Here is a 16977-nt window from a genome sequence, read left to right as displayed (position 1 = left end):
AGGGCACAGCAGGCACCATCAACACAAGGGAATCTTTTTGGAACCTTTCTTTAAGTAACAGCTAAACTGTAGCACACCCGACTATTCAAGCATGAGGAAGTAAATTGCACACATTTTTCCAGCAGAAGGTTTCACCAGGAAGAATTTATTCTGACTAAATACAGATCTTACAAAGTTATTAAAGAAGCTACAAGCAAAACAGGCTTACTTTGGATTTTATTTAGAGGAAGGTGAGGAGAAGACACCAAACCAGGAGTCACATTTTCTTTAGCAAATACTTCTTTGGTCATTTATCTTATTCTGAACCCACTGAAGAGGCACAGAGGCTGCTGTGAACTACAGCCAGGCAGATCAGAGGGAGGGCTGGGAGCTGCCAACAGACGGAGCGATGAACTGCCCTGGGGGAGCCCAGGCAAGGCTACCAAGAACAACCAGCAGGGAGAATGGCTTTCAGCACAGGAAACTGGGCTTTTTTGGCTTTTATCTGCTTCTCTAAGTTGGCATTTTATTGTAGATTCTTTCTGTAGCCTGTTGTCTCTCAAATCAAATCCTCACCTTACTGTTGCAAATCTGGAACAAGTGGTTATTTTTGAGCTACAAGAAAATGGAAAATCCCCCAGGTTTCTTGTGCAAAGGTTAAGAGTTATATTTAATATTTTAATATTGAACCCTAAAACTTAAACTGCAAGGAAGTTCCCATGTTGCAGTCAGTCAAGACCCAGACTTGTCTGACCATCTGCTTATTTTCCTGGGCTTACTGTCATCCATCTATCAAACAAACACCATGATCTTTGGAGGCACTGTCTGCAGCTCCTGCTAATTTCAGTCTACACTTATGGAGCTTATGTGCTTTGGAGAGCAGATAGAAATGTGTCCTAAAATTGAGAACTGAGCAAACAAAGACTCACAAATAGAGTATTTCATACACATATTCTGGCAATTTTTAAAAATAATACTGAAAGTAGTATGCAATGCAATAATTGTAAACAATTACCTAAAATGGACTCAAATGTACCTCAACATTTTCCAGACATGCAGAAAAATATACAAAGATGTAAAAGCTTCCCAGATACAATCATTCAGCTCCTAGAATGCTAATCAAAAGTTTGGCCAGATTTTAAAGCCATGAGAAACTTCTGCAGAAGGGTATTTCATAGAACTACTTGTGTTGTGCATTTTTTCAGCAGACAATGCGAGCAAAATTTTGAAGTCAGGCAAGAATCCATCAAAATAGATGCTGCACTGAGAATAAGAATGCTTGGATTCTATTTCTCAGGCTAAGCCAGACCTCAAATAAATCCTGTATCCCTTCTTTCATGCTCATTATCCTTTTTGCCTGCTACAATTACAATCACCATATTTGTGCAATGACAACAGACCCTCAAACTGGCCAGAGTCTGTGTTTTCTGGTTTGACATTAATTGCAGCAGTAAACCAGGTATCAAGTGCTGATGCAAAGGCAAAAATCTGTAGCTGCCTGGCCATCAAAAAACAATCTGAGGGGGGCAATATTTTTAACTTACTGTGCTGCAAGACTTCATGAGATAATTGTGTGCACATACACAATATGCAACACAGAATAATCTTACACACTTACAGGCTCCTTAAGTCACAAATTTCCAAGTTGTCCAATTCTCTTTTTGCTATGTCAGTTTTACTGTGTGAAAAGATGAAAATTATAGTCTTACATAGAGAAGATGCCTCCTCGAGAGATAAAATATGCTTTATAGAAAAAAATCAGACTCATATGAGATTTGTCTACTCTTCTGTAATTAGATGTCAAAGCAACAGCTGAAAGACCCATCTCAAGAGACATCTGAGATCAGGAAGATGAAATGGTGAGAACAGACAATGGTTCACTACAGGTTTTGTCAGTATTTTGTTCTCCTTTGATCACATGTTGAAACAAAGTAACCCAGAGATTTATCAAGAGGGGAAATACTGTGCAAATAAACTCCCAAGTTCACAGGTTATCACATATCTGAGAAACTGTGTCACATGCAAAAATCATCATACAAGGAATAGTGAACCTTGCTTTAGAAAAAGTTCTTTCTTTAAAAAAAGTACAGTAGTAAAAAGGTAAACATACTTCAATCATACCAAGTGCTAGAACTGAGGTTTCTGTGGAACTAGAGTCACAAAAGGGTACTACAATAAAGGGCAAAGTTGAAGAAAGTTGTAAAGAGCAGGAGCTGATTACAGGCTGTCTCCTTGAATATGCATCACTCCTACTATAAGCTGGCAAGTGAATTTTTCTCTCACAATATGGTGCACCACGTGCATGTTTTTCATGTAGTTTCCTGGAATAGCTCAGTGTACAGCAAGATATGGGGCATTGGCAAAGGAAGAGCAGAAAGAGGTCACATTCATAGGAACCCCAAAGTATCTTCATTTCTGTTTAAAATGCTTCAATCTATATTCCTGGAACTGGTCCTGCTAATTAGAAAAGGTAACATAAAATCCACTTCTTATTTTTTAAATAACCCTTCTTTACCACAGTACAAATTATTGCTCTTTAATACAGCAGACAGTGTAAGGATTTGGTCCTTTTAGATTATGTTATCAGGGAGACATGAATTTAAGGAGATTATATAACCTCCCCATTTCTTGGCCAGCTTACTACTGAATCCTGATTTCCTAATACATAAGAAATAAGAATATCTACTCTATAGCATTCATCCACACATGACATTGGTAGTACATATTAGCAAAAGCTACCCATTGTTGTTTTTTATTTTTTGTGAAATTGTGTTTACTTTTTAAGTTAAAATAAAAAACATTATCATGACTCAAAGAATAATTTAAGCTGAGCAATTTAGATCTAAATATACAATATTTTATAAACAGTGTCATGGCTATCTACAATTCAGACATTATATCAACTAGAATTTTTGTTTCTCATGTGATCATCATTTCTGTAGAGGAAACTGCACAGAGAGTAAGTGGCTCCCTGGAGGATTTCCTCATTTCTAGACAGAGATACTATCTGTCTTTGAGAATAATGTTACTTAATTCATCTGAAAGAAACTTTGAAACTAAGTTCACACCAATGTCTGAGAAATTGATCTCTTACACACTGTACTAAAGACACCAAGGAAATTCCAGTGTGTAAAACCAGTCAAACCTGTCTCAAGGCTACTTTCTGTTTCAAGCCTATATTCTTTTTACATATGTTTTATAACTCCTGGTTTAGATTGTGAAGGTGCTAAAGCATCCCACCGTGGCAAAGTGGTTGCAAACCAGTAACGCCAACAAAAGCTGCCAGAGCCAAGTTGGGACTGACAGGTTATATGAGGAATTGTACCTTTAAAACATTCCTGTAAGGAGTCAGAACTTGACATCAGATGAAGCAGGTGCTTCCAGTATTAGCTCAGATTGGTTTAACAGGATTTTTTGGGGAAGTTGTTTGGCTAAAACTGGAAAATTTCAAGTTCTTCCAAGTTCCCTGCTGAGGGAGAAGCAGAGCACAGACACTAAACAGGAAGAGGGAACAGAACTGACAGAGGTTTGACAGAACACAGTAGGAAAAAAAAATACTTGGTGCTTTGAAGGAACACTAAGAAAGAAGAAGCAGGATGATCAGCAAAGTGATCAGAAGTGATGATTAGAAAAGGAGTTCCTCTGGAGCAGTCTGATCACTGCCCAGGTGAGAACTGTACTTCCAACAGTTGCCTTATTTGTAGCCTTCCCTTCACTTATGTACATCATCACACTGCTGCAATTAATGTATCCCCATTCCAACATTCAAAATACATTGAAAGCACCCTAAATAAAAATTAATAGGAACATTATAAAAAAGTCTTATCCTAAAATAAGCTGTCGAGCACAAATACAGAATATCAATTCTAGCTGAAGTTACAATGCATCTGGATAGTGGATCAGTTTGCAAGGTAAATTGCACAAGAAATTGAATTACTAATACATAAGCACCCACACAGACATGCCTTAGAATGCACACACTGAGGACAAACATAACCAGCAAAGAAAACAATTGCTGATGTTAAATCTTGTTTCATTTTTTGCCCCTAGCAGAATAACATGAAGGTGGTGACAGTCTACATGAGGGACATCTCTTAGCAAATGTAATAGAAACAACAGGCCCAAACAGATGGAAAAGGAAAAGGTAAACACCCTGCACCATGATTTTTCAAGAATGCTTTCTGTCATTTACTTACAGAGCCATTTTCCACACATGCCCACAATAATATTCCCTAAATAGATAATGATGCAACTCTACAGGTAAAGAACTTTGAGGCACTTAGGAGACAAAATGGTTTGAGCCATTTTATATAAATGAGTAGAAGAATGCTTTGTATTAGTTTCCTTCAGTAAAGTTCCAGCCTAAAACAACAGAAAATGGTTCCTACATGTTAAAAATTATAAAAGTGAGTATTTGACAGTAGCCAATTTATTAAATCATAGGGAACACTTTTCCTGATATATTATTCTCCTATTTAATGAGCCAAACATTAGCACACTGTAACACCACAAGATTTGGTTGGCTGAGGGTTGTTGCTAGGGGGTTCCTTTCATGGTTTGTGCATTACTTTTCTCAAACCTGTCACAAATATAAGCATTTTATGAATTTCCAAATGGTTTCCATACTAACATTACAAGAATACTGATGACAAAAGGAATTTTCAAACAAAACCACATTGAGGTTTATCCTGAAGTACAAACATTTATGTGCATCTCAGCAAATCCCTGTTTTGTTCTAAACATTTTGAGTGCAGCTTCTACAATACTGTTGCATACAAAACTGTATTCTAATGCAGAAAGGTTGAAAATCCTGTTTGTTTATTTACCTGTTCCATCAGGTTCTATTCTGATCATCTGCAGAGACCCCAGTTACAATTCACAGTAAAGAATGGGTAAGTTTAGAAACAACAGATCACATACTCCTGTAAAGAGGGGAACCTAAAACCAGGCAAGATGTTTAGGAGATGGGCTTTCAAAACTGAAAAGTACCTGGATATGAAAGTAGAAAACTTACCATTCACTCAGCTGAAACAAAAGAGCTAAACAAAACCAACTCTGCTAGAGGGACATTTGAGGACAAAGAAGCTGAAGCAAATTTAGGAGACCAGGTCTGGTGGTAACAGGCATTGAATACAGAAGCAATGTCTGAGTAAGCTCAAGGATTTGCATTATCAGCTGCTGGTTAAAGTTTTTCCCACATCATACTTTGATGACTGATCATTACTTAAAAGACATACACCCAAATCAATGTGAATGCTGTTCTTTCCCATGCCTTACCTCTGGAGACACTGCTGCTGTTGCCCCAGCATACTCCCTCTGCAGAGGCCAGTTCTCAGATCTCCCTTCACCTGTGCCCACCTGCAGCAGTACCCCTGCACTGTAAGAGAAAGGCTGCTGAAGTTAGAACATGTCACAAAAGAGATTTACCTTTCTGTTGCTGATTTTCTCCTTTTCCACCCCCTAATTTTTCACCAGGGAAAAACATTAATAGTGACCATCATTAACAGTTTCTCCATATGGATGATGAAAATGTTCTTTCTAGCACAAATAGCTAATAGATGGAAATAATATTTTTATCCTATAAAATCATAAACTTTGTGCATGTCCTTTTTGAATTTTCATTGCCAAGAATTCAAAATCACAGCAAAATGTGAGTGACTGAATCAGAAAAAAATTGAAATAGTTATATGATGTAATAAGAAACATTGTCCATGCTTATTGGTAGCTGCAAATATTTTTACTATTAATATTTCTAAAGCAGAAACAAACAGAGCTTCTAGAGGTAGCATTAAAAAAAAGCTCCTAACTTCGGAAAGGAAGAAACAATCAATTATTCAATTTTTTTAAATACTGGGAATATCAAGCCAGTCTAATAGCTGGTGGTTTTAATTCTTCATGTCAGAATTTAGAACCATGTAGGAAATAATTTCATGTTTATTGACTTAGAATAATTGAGATTTCTGTCTTCTGGAATCTGTGAAACAGGCTCTATTCACCTGCTTTGTTCCTGATCTCCATTTTCAGGTGGAACAATTTAAATAGTGTATCTTTCACTGCCAGGTTCCTTCATGCTGTCAAGGAAGAAAGTTTCAGTTTTACTTTTTATTTTTCAGGTCTCCTTATGCTTATTTAATGAAGCACAAATATGGATGGCACCTTTTTCCTTACAGCAGCTGAAAACATACAAAAATACATTCAGCTGCAAAAGCACCTCCTTTTTAGCCAGCCTTTAAATAGTTTCCTTGGTTCCCATTATTTTTACAGAGACCTTTACTTCCTTCACACATGTGAGCCACACCATCTCCAAAACAGCTGTCCACAAAAACTCATCACACTGATGACAGGAAAAGAAAAAAAAACATATGGAACACTCAGAACAAGAAAATTCTTGCACACAGAGACAAATATTACTATTAACTTCATTTTCACTTCTTTATGGAGTAAAATGTCTATGTCATTCTTTCCTCTTTAACTGTAATTAATCCTACACAGAGTCTCTCAGGACTATTTTAAAGTACTTATTACCTAAAATATTGATCACTGATAAGTCCTTATTAAAATATGCCTAGAAGTACCAGAATTTTGTGGATGTGCTATTTTCTGTTTCTGGATTGAAATCATCAGGTTTTGTCAGAAATATCTTGTCAAGCATTCCCTGTGCCAATGCCAGAGTTCAAAAACTGAGGGCACCCCTGAAAAGTCAGAAAAGATTTTATCAAAATACACAACTGAAATGTCTTCAGGAGACAGACTGTGCATGTCTTTTATTTTTCCTTCAGTTTTCTAGACCTTTATCTCATGTTTGGTAAACATGTTGTCTGAATAAAATATTTCTTATTCTCCTTTTTCCTCATATTCCCCCTCATGGCCATCATTTGTCCATATGCAAGGAGATTTTTCAGCTGGATCTCTGGGGCTCAGTTTTGCCTTTCTACAAAGAAAAGGAGAGAAGATAAAGCCCCAATTAATTCATCTTGAGTGAATAGGCAAACAGGTGCAGCTGAGCAGGGATCACCCCTCCAAAATACTCATATATTCTTTTGATGACATTTAACTATACTTTTCAAAATATCTCAGCTCTAAAAATCAGGCATTTCATTTCAAAGAAAGGAGAACATAGCAACATTCTCTTAGACAGAGATGAGAAAGCACATCTATGAATCATAGCAGAAAGCCAGCTAACCCTGCAGCAGATTCTTCTGCCAAGCAAACCTAGAAAGGACAGAGTTTGAAGGATTTTTGCATTTCCTCAAACTAAAACATTCATGAGCCTGCAATATTAACACAACCCCACACTGACTCCCAGGAGCCCTGCTCCTCAGCTGGGACACTCCATCCCAAGCTGACACATTTCATTATGGCTTGGTTGTGTTTCCAGACCCTTTTGGGGTCACCAAAAGGGCTCAACTACAGAGCTGATCAAGTATCCTCTGTACACAAATGGATATTTTACAGCTGGGTTTTTGGGAAGGTGACAGATTTTGTACACCATGTGGATTCTAAAGAGTTCCTATTAAGTGTGAAAGAAGAGTGAATTCTAGAACCAGAGGAACAGCTGCAGGACAGAGCTGTCCCCCAAGTCTCAGCCAGCAGAAAAGGAACACAGAATTTAAAATAAAAAATAGGGAGGAGAGATCTTAAGATGCTATTTCATCCATTAGGCTGCAAATTCCACCATTTCTGTGGGAATATAAGAAATAATTAATCCTGAGGAAATATTCCTCCTACTGAAGGACAACAGAAAAATTACAGGCTCTAGAATACAGGTAACAATTAAAAATGTGTCACTTGTTCTTTCTCAATGCTTCCTTCTTCCTTTAGTATTTACCCCAGCCCAGGCATTTTCATTACAGCTCATGTTAAGAATAGTTACCCAACCTCAATACCCACTGGGCAGGAAGCTGTAAATCAAGTATATTGCTTCTCAAAAAAAATTTTTAAAAAAGAAAGAAACCAAAGAATAAAACAAAATAGGAATAAAATAAACAGACTTCAGGCAAAAGTTCCATGCAAGTCCTGGAAGAAGACTTAGAAAATCACTGACTTTTTTTTGTGCCACAACATTTCCTGCAATGCTACTTTTGGAGTGAAAGATTTCTCTCTGCACACAAAGGGTGTTCCACACCTATCCCTGGGGAGCCTACCAAGAGCACAGCAGGCACTGCTCAGTAATGGTTTCATTGCAGGTGGAACCTGACTGCAGAAAAAAAAAATAGTTGCTCCACAACACATCAGACTTGCCTTAACTTAATTAGGAATGCCTTTAATCTTGTCTTGGATAGGGAGTTATTACAGATTAGTTACAGTCAGACTAGGAGCTCCTTGCCTCTGTTCATTTCTACAGAATTTCAGGAAATCTGCATGTGAAGGAATGGAGATGGGCCAGGGAGACTGAACTATAACTCCACTTAAGAACATATCATCAGATCTCAAAGGTATAGAACCCAAAATGAACTTTCATTCACAATTGAATCAGCAAACCTCTTCATTCTACTTAGATAAATATTTGCATTCCAATACATAATTTTTAAGCCCTTTGTGTACTTATATTATACAGCCTGATAACTGCTGAGATGCCTGCAAAGCACCTTATAAAATACATGAATATTTTATTTAGGTGGGTGATCATAGCTGATGTTTCCTACCCATGAACTTTGACATCTCCCTACAGAAAATGCAAGTTCCAGCTTGAAGTGAGCCCTTGGATAACAATTTGTTTGGGTGCCACAGTGCAAGGCAGCACAGCAGGTCTATTTTGGTGTGTGCACTGCATGTATAAATACAAGCAGGAAACACAAGCATCTTTCCAGCCTCCTCACAAAACCACCTTTCACAATTTATTATCTCTTACTAAAGCCTACTGTTGGCTTGATTGAAGTGTGTAGGTTGCACTATACTTACCTGCAAATAAAGCACCTTCTCTTGGTTCTTAAGTTACTTCAGAAGCTCTCCCTGTTATTACATGCCTCCTTTTCAAATTATGACTTTCACACCCTTTGCTGCTTTTGTGTTTCATTTAAAGCCTTGTTTATTGGTAGCACAAAAGTAAAGCTTGACTAGTAATGCCTGCCTTTTTCTTTTCATGCTTTCCCTCAAGGGATGCAATTCAACTCACATTATTGATGTGAATTATTCATTTCTGAAAGTCTTTCAAGTAAGTCTGAAACAAGCAGGTTCCAACTTCTACACTCAGAAAGAGGGAAGAATCAAATTAGAGAGTCTCCATCCTTTCATACATATGATTTAATCACAGAGCATGCATAATCATCTTTCCTAACAGATAATGTTCAAGTTAAAATCTATATCTAGATGGACTACTGTATTTTGCCAAAATCAGGTTTTCTGTGACAGGACCACAGGATTGCTTCTTCTGACTTCAAATGTAAGGTTGCTTTTACAAGCAAAAGACTGCTACATCTCAAAAGGCTTAGGACAAACATGTAAAAAATAAAGTGGGTAAACCAAATTACCTCTATGGCTGATTTTATTTAATATAAAAGTAAAATGCATTCATTTGGTATACATGCTTTATTACTATTTAAACTATTTTATATTCTTTGAAAAAGAAATCACTCATTTTTCCTGTATTCAGAAATGTATAATTAAAGAGGCAATTCTACTAAGTTGCATAATACCTAACTCTGTAAAAGAGTTTTTATCCACAGGCTGCAAACTCAGTAACTATATGATCCCTCATATTCATGTAATGTTCAGACAAGCAATATTTTCCTTTAGTCCTATTTTCAAAATTAGATAGGTCTGTTCACTGCAACAGAGAGCACATTAGATCTTCAGATTATATGAAAACATAGTTGTTGTCTGCTAATTCCTTCAGCTTTTCTCTTTTGGTAAAATGCTCACCACAGGTCAAAAAAAAAAAGCTAGAAAACCAACCCTGCTGGAACAAGGGGTGGGTTTGGGGTTTTTTTCAAAATTGGCTGGAGTTAGGAAAACAAACTGAAAAAGTGCTAGACAATCTAGGTTTTATCCTCAGGTACTCCAGGAGCAAATGTGGTTTATACATCAGTTTATATATATATCCATATGCACACAAACTCAAAATGATGAGAACTCTCAACATTGCAACTCCAACACCAAGTTGTGCACGCTGACTTAGTCATGTGAATTTCTGTAAGTTCAGTTAAATGCAGGTTACTGAATTCCAACTGCTTATTTTAAAAATTACAAAAATTTGCTTTCCATGCTAGTTTTGCAAGGAAATAAATGACACAGATGCACTGCCAGCCTGTTGGTTCTTATCCTTTCCCTCATAACTTTTGAATGAATTGGCTAATTTTGATCAAATTTGACAAGAGGACTCAGTCTAAAAGACTTGAGGTTCCAACAAGTTTCCATGAGAACTGACAGTTGAGTAGGAGATAAAGACTGACATGAGTCTTCCCAGTGAGGAAAATATTGCTGTGTAAGCTGAGCAATTATCTATTATGCTTGAGATACATACACAACCATCAACTGGTGGGTATCAGCCACACAACCCTCTTGCATGGGATTTGGAAGCAATTACAGGTCTCCCATTTCTCTGCCAGCCACAGGCTGGAAAACAGGGGAGTGGTTGGCAGAACATTTTGTAGGTTTTAGCAATGAAAAGTGAATGAAGAAGGAGCTGTGATTTGATTGGACATAACTTCATTTGAAACCAAGCTTCAGCATATGCGCTGTAATCATATAAATGTGTTAAATTCCAAAGTGTTTATAATCATGACCCACCAGAACCCAAAACAGTAAAAGCCAGGATCAGGTTGGAAACCATCACTGTGGCACTTGGGGTGAGTTAACAAGGCTGCACACAAGCTGCTGCTTGCATTCTCAGGGCAAGTTAAAGGAGCACCTTGGCTGCCAGCCCTTGCTCCAGGAGGCCACAGGCAATCCCAGCCTGCTTTGGCTGGATGCACAGGAGCCCTGATGGGAATTGCCCAGTTGGCACTGAGGTTGCTGGTGCCACATCCTGTGATAACACCTGAGTAACTGAATCTTTTTGAATGCTTGATACAATGTGAAAGAGCTCTTGTACCTTTCCAGGTCTTTGTCTGATGTCCCTTGGCTCACATCTGAGAGATTCCCAGTGATGCTGGCTCCTCACCTCTGCCCAGTTCTGCTGATGGCAGCCCCTGGCTCTGAAGGTGATGCTGTGTTTCTTTCCTGTCTCCCCAGCCAGGCTCACCAGGGCCATGGAACAAGGAAAAACAAGCTCCCATTAGTCCTTACCCCTGCTCAGCTCTGCTGCTTACTCAGGCCAAGGATGGCATTACCTTTGTATGCAAAGGCATCACACCAGGACCTTATGTTCTGTTATTTTTCTACTACTATGAATCCTTGATCTTTTCCAGTCAGTGCTTCCAAAGACAGTATTGCATTCTGCTGATCAAGTACTTCACTTACATCTGCTCAGACCTAATAAACACTCCAGAACTGGAGGTCCATCACTGTTACTCAAAATACTTGTTTGAATTATCATTTAGGCAGTCATATCCCTCCCTCATTCAGATGTTGCAGAGCATAAATGATAAGAAACCATTCCAAAGAAATCTGCATTGCAGTCATAATCAAAGTGAGTAAATAAAGAAAAGCTGACAGGCCCTCACACAATAGGCAAATTGCTGTGATCTTCACAGAGAAAGGTAATAGGTTTCTTTTTCTTCTTTTCTTTTTAATACAGATTTCCTTCTAGTTTCAGAGGCCTTCATGTTAAATATTTTTAGCACCCACAAGACTATCTAGAATTAAATTGCAGCAGTTCCTTCGCATCTAAGAAAGCGAGCAATGATAGATCCCTGTGATTCTCCTGTCCTTGTACAGAATCAAAGAATCGTTTACTAATAGACTGAATGCTTCCAAAAGCAGAAATCACACAGCTCCATCTTGTGGAAGATGAGATTCCTTGTGAAATGTCAGCTCAGTTCATCTTCTGTCTTTGGTAATTATTTAGCCTTAGATGTTTTAACATGTAAGTTTTACCTACCACAGACATTTCATATGTGCTTTACACAACTTCACCAAGAGCAGGAACAATCTGCCCAGTGTTTTTATTTATATTCTCCTGTTTTATTTTATTTACCCATAGTATTCTCCCAAACAGGTCCATACTTCAGCAGCTCACATTTGTACCAAGTGGTGCAGAATCAGCTAGCTAATTTTCTTTCTATCCTCTTTCTTTGTCCTGTAAGAGCTTGAACACTTGGCAAAAGTGTCCTCAGTGAACACACCATAGATAATATTAAACATACTTGATTTTCAGCCTGGGGTACTTCTTAGCAGGAAGCATTTTCAATACAGTTTGGATGACATAAAAATACAGAGCAGCAGAGTTTTCCTCATTCATGCAACACAGAACTTGGATCTGTAATGTTTCCATAATCTAATGCCATTAAGGTAAACCAAGTCAGAATTACTTTCAGGTCAGATGAACCAAGTAACTTTTCACAACACTACAAAAACGTCCTAACGAATTCTGGAGACAACTGTGGGATTGGTCCTTATTTCCTTGTTACAGAATCTCTGTCCTTTTGAGAGCTTTGGAATGGTTTGGACATCAAAACCCAGCCCCAAAAACATGCACTCAACATAAACCTCTGTGCCACACTACCAAGAAAAAAAGAATGTTTATATTTTTGACCATATATTGTACTTTGGGATAGCATATTAAACCACAAGTATCAACACACGGCTACAAAATGAAATCCACCAAGATAAAAGTTCCTTGGGCTTTAGTATGGAACACTTCTTAAAACCTTACAATGTATTTGGATGTTTCCAGCAAACCTTGGTGTTTGAAGAAGGCATTTCTCATAAGTCACAGTCAAATGTAAAACTTCTCTATGAGATTGTCCCAGCCCACATTCACTGAAGTTTTTAGAAAAAGCAGAAGTAATGTGACTCATGGGACTACTCACAGATGACTCTGGAAACTTATTTCTCATTAATTTTCAACTGAAATGCGTGAGTGGTCAAAAATGACCACAAACCTTCCCTTAAGTCTTTTAAGTTAGTTAAAAGTATAAAGGATCCTAAGTATTTTCATCTTTTAAATTAGTTTTTAATTAATTTTCAGTGTGAGAGCCAGAAGTCCTAAGAGAAAAGTAAGGAATTGCTCATAGAAACTTCTATCCAAATCTGAATGATGAATGTCAGCATGATAACCAAAAGTAGCTGCTTATTAAAATAGTGGTTTGGACTATATTAATACATATAGGCAAAAGAAAAATCTAAGTAGAGAAAACTCTCCTAAAAATCATTCCAAATATGTATTTTTAAGTAGCATTCTGGGGCCCAAGGGGGAAAAAAATAGAATAGCATCATGATTGTTTCCCTACAAAGGATATTCTTTATTGTCCTATTAGAGATGATTCACCACAACTTCACTCCCCTGAACTCATCTTCCACACTGAGAAAGGTTATGGCATTCCTTCCTCCTGGTAGGAGTCAAAATAGCAACTTTTGAGATATGACTGACAAGAAAAATACCTCATCTCTTCTGCTAGCCTTTTTTATGGTATGACATTTCTGGAACTGTATCGGCTTGATTTGATTTTATTAAGTCTTGAAGTGATCTTTGTTTCTCTTAGAAGTATCCATATTACTATGAAACAATAAAAACCAGAGTCCACAGAAAGTATGAAGAAAAAAAGCCAAAGGAAAAGATCTTTCAGGGTTCATACAGCACCCCACTAACAGCTGCCAATCCTGACAAGACACAGCTGCCTCTGAACGAGGGTGGATGCAAGAGTTCAGCTTTGTCCCAGGTTTCAGAATCTGCAAGAAGGTTGGCAATCAGTGCCAGTCATGACAGGTTTTTCTTTGATATGGACACCTATTCAAGAGATATTGGATTTATACTATCAAACTACTTTGCAACCTTCAGTTACTGCCAAGATTAGCCATGTAGATATTGAAACCATATTCCTCCATCATAGAAAGCCTACACTGTGCAGTTACAGCTGGAAGTGCTCTTCAGCTTTTCAAGAAGGTAACAAGAGACATCAGCTAGAAAGACCAAGTAATTTGTCCAATAAAGCTGCAATTGTTTCCTTCCCCAAAAGCAGAGGATTAAAAATCCTGTTAATCAGGATAAATATTGAGAAAGTATTAAAGCATCATTACAAGACAAACCAAACAAGAGTTGCTGACTATTACAACTGCTACGATTAATACTTTATAGTGATACAGTGTTGCCTATGTTGCTTAGAAACCACATAATTACACACACTTAATCAGCCTTAACCTATGTATTTTCATTACCTTAATGCATACCATTAAAATTCAAATGTTATCAAAATACAACATTAGAAATAATTTTGTATTTCCTATTTCATATTAAAAAAATATATGATTAAATGCTATCTTTGAGGCAGGGCATTCTAGTTAAAAAAGGGACAAAGGACAGTACAAACACCTCAACCTGCTTGTTTCCCACTCATTTATCTATTCCTTTTCTGATCCGTGAGCATTTTGAATAAGGTATTGAAAGTGTAATCCCAATTTCCCTGGTAATCTAAATGGGAGATTTGACTGCAGGAGAAATCAAACACCAGACTTAGAGCAGAATGAAATAAAAAGCAAAAAGCTGGTAAGACTTTGCAGGTAACCAGTTTTAATGTAAAGGCCGTTGTTTCATTATGCATTAATAGGAATAAGATTCTTTGGATTCTAAAGTACTTTAATCAATGTTCAAGGGTTCTTAAGAACCTCATTATGTACCTCTTTTACAGGATTATGAATATTTGCAAATGGGTCATGTGGTAAAGCTTCAAAGGCTAAAAAGTTAGATCAAGAGATATTTTCTAAAACTCTTCAAAATATTTCAAAATCAGAAGAGATGCCCCAATATGTATTGCCACATTCAAAGGACCAACCTTCCCTTTGAATCAATTTTTCATATATATTATATATATTATTGTTCCCTTTGAATCAATTTTTCATATGTATTATATATATTACTATTCTCCTTCCTCACTGCTTTCCTGTGATGATGATGAGGTCTGCACCACTTCATCCAAAAGCAGTGTTTCATTCAAATAAAAGAAAAAGGTACAAAATTAAAGCTCTATATACTAAACTAAGTTGATTAAATTAACTTAGCTTACTTGACAATAATGTGCAAAGATTAATAAACAGACTTAGATTATAGGTGACCACCTCTATTGCAGTTTTGTGCTTCTTCTGAGGAGTTTTCTGCTCACTAGAGGAACAAGAAAAATCAAAATGTAATAATTAGGATAGGTCAGCAAAGACAGAATGGGGTTTGAGCAGTAACACTGCTTGAAAAAAGGGACCTCCAGCTCTCTGTCCATAAGTGACACTTCTGGAGGCTCTGCAGGAAGGCAAGAGCCAGAGCTAAGCACACGGTCTGATGTTGTCATCTTACTGCAGGGGTTCCACACTGCTGTCTCCTTACCACAACAGTTCCATACCTTCTTGTTGTGTCTCATGGGCAGCTCCTCACAGCGCTGACTCTTTCTCCTTCCCAAAGCAGCCACTGACTCCAGTTCCCTTCTCACCCAGCCACCCCACTCTTTTATAGCATCTGCTTCTCATTGCTTACACCTGTGGCCTGTTAAAGTCAGGCCTGCTCCTGATCTTTGCTAATTGGCCCAGCTGCAACTCCTTAGGGGTGAGATTACTTTCTACACTAGCTTTAGTTTCTTATATTCTATCCCTCTATAGTCTGGCAGCACAGGAGGGACACATTGTAACATATTGCACCCAAAAAAGCTTTCAAAAGGGAGTACAGTGAAATCCAGAAAAAAAATAGTTCAAACTTCCCTGAAGATACTTTTGAATTGTATCCATCTGTGAGGAGCGTCAGCCCCACAGCCCCTGGAGACAGACTGGCCTCTGTCTCTCACCCCACGGGCACCACACCCTGAGAGGAGCCCGGCCAGGGGCTGTGCTCAGAAGTGAAATGGGTTTTGTACAGGGTGGAGAGGACTCATGTCTGTGAAGATCCTCCAGAGGGGAGACAGTGGTTGATAACAGCACAAAGGAAGAACAAAAGGCAGATTTGGTACACCATGAGTGTGTCAAAGGAGGCATAGCAGAAGAAATAATACCCATAATGAGTTAGTAATGGTACTGAAATTGTACCATTCATTTGTTAAAATGAATATGCTTGACTGTAGATTTTCTTGTCAGTCTATATATTTTGATTTTGTGCACCACACAGCTCAGCAGTAAATTACTGCAATTAACTTTGATTCCTTAGGATCCACAGCACTAGCATTTCCACATCTCGTGACTGAGGCTGGAATTCAATTCTAAATTCTTGTCTAAAGAGCCCTTACAAAGTAAGTGGCTACTCTGAAAAGTGCTGACAAACTTCAGCAGAAATTCTATACAGATCTATTTCTCATAAGAAAAATATTTCCAAAAATATCCCAAGAAAATTTAGTTTATCCATCACAGTAAAGTTTGAAAAAGAGCTGAACAGCTTGAGTTAATTCCTTAACAAACACCTTATGTATTCAGTCACCATTTTTGGATTCCAAAGACAGACATTTCAGTGAGAATCTTTGCTTACAGATAAGATGTTTTTCATGCTGTTCCTTTTAAATTTTAGTAGCACATCCACTGTGAAAGTAGCACCGTTCCATCTGCGCCCTTCTAGAGAGTCAGACACTTCATCTCATAACAAATCTGCCTAGCTCACTGGTTTTTGGCTGTGTGAGTACAAAAGAACTTGACACAACACAAACTGCAAATAATCAGATGCAAGGTGTAACTCTCTGGATAAAGTTAGAGCCCTGCCTTGGTTAGGAGACACCACAAATCACAAATCAATAGAGGGGCAAGGGAGGAGAGATTAAATATTAGGACTAGGGGAACCAAGAGATTACACAGTAAAAAATCTGCCAGGAAATAGCAATAACCCATCCTCTGAATGAATCTTGACAGAGTGTAAGGAGAGTCAAGACAGATATTTATTTGTGATGAAGAACTCTAGTAGTTTAGTAGTTTCTCTAGTAGTTTCATGGCTATGTATGA

At 37.7% G+C, this 16977-nt stretch overlaps 1 long non-coding RNA gene across 1 annotated transcript; it reads right to left on the bottom strand.

Moving 5' to 3' along the window:
- Positions 1-236: 236 nt before the first annotated feature.
- LOC131565437 (uncharacterized) lies at positions 237-15470 on the bottom strand. The gene is made up of 4 exons (XR_009275449.1): positions 15408-15470; positions 15081-15175; positions 5257-5356; positions 237-570 (listed from the first exon to the last, which is right to left on the bottom strand). It is a non-coding gene; the product is annotated as an uncharacterized LOC131565437 (long non-coding RNA).
- Positions 15471-16977: the final 1507 nt, after the last annotated feature.

Source organism: Ammospiza caudacuta, chromosome 17 (assembly GCF_027887145.1).
Source record: "Ammospiza caudacuta isolate bAmmCau1 chromosome 17, bAmmCau1.pri, whole genome shotgun sequence".
Taxonomy (NCBI): domain Eukaryota; kingdom Metazoa; phylum Chordata; class Aves; order Passeriformes; family Passerellidae; genus Ammospiza; species Ammospiza caudacuta.
This window is presented reverse-complemented; position numbering and strand designations above follow the sequence as displayed.